This window comes from Epinephelus moara, chromosome 22 (genome assembly GCF_006386435.1).
Source record: "Epinephelus moara isolate mb chromosome 22, YSFRI_EMoa_1.0, whole genome shotgun sequence".
In the NCBI taxonomy this organism is placed as follows: domain Eukaryota; kingdom Metazoa; phylum Chordata; class Actinopteri; order Perciformes; family Serranidae; genus Epinephelus; species Epinephelus moara.
Window position 1 is genome coordinate 27627850 of NC_065527.1, and position 2558 is coordinate 27630407.

Consider the following 2558-nt stretch of genomic DNA (forward strand, 5'->3'; position numbering starts at 1 on the left):
GCTGAAGGGCCCTCGGTGGTATGCTCCCCCCCCCCCCCCCCCCCTCCTCTACCTCTTCCCTCACCTCTGGGCCTCCACCGCCCCACTTATTTACACTCTGACTGCTTTCATGTGCCTGAGCGACGCTTGTTTACTCCTCACACTGTTTTACCTCGTGTAAACCGCAACATATGGAGATGTTGCCGCCATATGGACGTGTTTTGCTGCAGAGGCTCTCGTTCTCCTTTTTCTTGGATGACTGGCTGCATGTACGCCGCATCATAACATGACTTACCCAGGGTCACCGCCTGCAGATGTTTTTATATCTTCTTTTTTTGGGAGGGGGTGGACTTTAAGGGGTGCTGGCAAAAATATAAGCATGTGTGTGCGTGTGTAAATGTGTGAATGGGTTCAAGTGATCATCAAGAAGGAGTGTGTGTGTGAAATTGTAGGGGAGCGTGTAAGAACACTACATACATGAGGTGATGTTGCAGCCATATGTTGTCTGAACGTTACTGAGGTCATAAAGCAGTACTCTTGTAGGTGCCGTCCACCTGTATATGGATGTTTTTGAAAACTGATATTTTTTCCCCCAGTTCAAAAGAATGAATATTCCGTCCACACTAGAATGCATAAACGCTCGCTGGGCCAGTGGGTGGCAACATCAACACTACATCAAATACCAGAGATAGAGATCCTGAGCATGTGTAGTAGTTAATTATTTCTTTTTTTATGCATACCTGTTTATTCAGCATCTGTCTGGTACCATCTCCACGGTGCTATGGTGAAACTGAAATGTGACTCGTGTGGACGGACGATGAGATAAGCATGAAGCATGTTTTTATTGTTTGTGGCACATTACACAGAGCAACAATGGACATGTGCAAATTGAGGCAATGACTTCATCGTTTCACAAACACTACATTTTAAATGTCCACATGCATACAAAGTAACAGAGTTTTGAAAAATCGGAGAGGGCGTGTGGACAAGAGGCCATGACATAGAGGAAAACATTGCTTTCAAAAATGTCTGTATACATGTAGACAGAGGCTTACAGCCAAAGTACATGGGACATGGTCACGGTACGACACGTCTGCCAGAGCAGGTCCATTATAATCAACTGAAGCTGCTACACTGACCACGAAAGCCGCACAGGCACTGCACTGCACTGCTCAATGTTATTTTTATGCGGCTGGTCTATTTTTCCTTCTCTATTCGTGGCTCGCCGGCCCTCCAACAGGTAAAACCTACATTACATTGTATAAAAAAAACACAATCTGTTTCAAAACGATACAAAAGATGAAAACCAGATTGTACCAGAGGCAGTGCTAAGCAGCAGAGCAGCTCTGTATGTGTTTTTAGATTATTACATTCATTTACATAGAAATAAAACAAACAAATTCATGCATCTTGTAGTTTAAACAATCCAGTTCATTACTTCAGTACCAGTTAATATAGCCTATGCTTCCAAACCCTGCATAAACAACTGCATTATCACTTGGTAAAACTCAAAATACACACATAGTGAAGCTGGCAGCAATCACATGCTGCAAAGAGTCTGTGGAGCAGGTTATGTGGAAACTACACCAATGCTACAAAGAAGATGTGTTGTATTTTACTGCTCAGAGCATTAATGGCTGGTTCTGTACCAGTACATTCCCGAAAACAACTAAAATATTACATTATCTGACTTGTTATTAGAGGTAATGCAATCTTGGAGCCCACTGGCTATCGGCGTGATGACGACAAGCCTCTGAGAGCAACTGCCAATATTGCAGGAGATCTGGTGTAGCAACCTGATATCCAGGCTAAGACGTCCTCTTCTGTGCGCCAGTAGTTTTGGCTAATCACTATAAACAGATGCAAATGAATGCAGATACTCATTTAAAAAGTTAAACTGTCATCAGATGATAGTGATGGTTTCTGGGAATACATTTTGTCCAATACGTTCCGCCTGTTTTGCTCTCCACACGGACTGATACCTGCCCCCCAAAATGATGGAGCAACCAGAAATGTCCAGTCTGCTCTGACTGGTCAGCGTTTCCTGGTCTTCCGTATTTCAGCATCTCTGTATTGTCATAGCACACGGGGAATGACTGTAATGGAAAATAGCAGTACTTTCTACTGTGAGAAATAACCACTAAAAGCTTTTTCACCGAAATTGTCACAACTAGACATGTTCCAGCAGGAATATGATCCACAACATCGAACATGAACAACATCGGCAACCAAGATCACGTTTCCCTGACGATGGCATGTAGCTACATGTAGCAGTGTAGGCTGTGTAATATACAGTAACACTTGACTAGAGCAGATTACCATATAAAGAAATCTGTCACAACCTGTCATTAGCTTGCCATGAAAGTAAGAAAAGGTTGGAAACAAAGTGTTCAGAGGTTTGTGCTCACAGAAATTATTTTTTACAGACGTTTACCTCTTTATTTGAAATTTTGGCCATATTTAATATGAACATCTGGCATTGTAACATCATCCATCCATCCATCCATCCATCCATCCATTCATCCATCCATCCAACCATCCATCTTCTAACCGCTTCATCCTCTTGAGAGTCGCGAGCA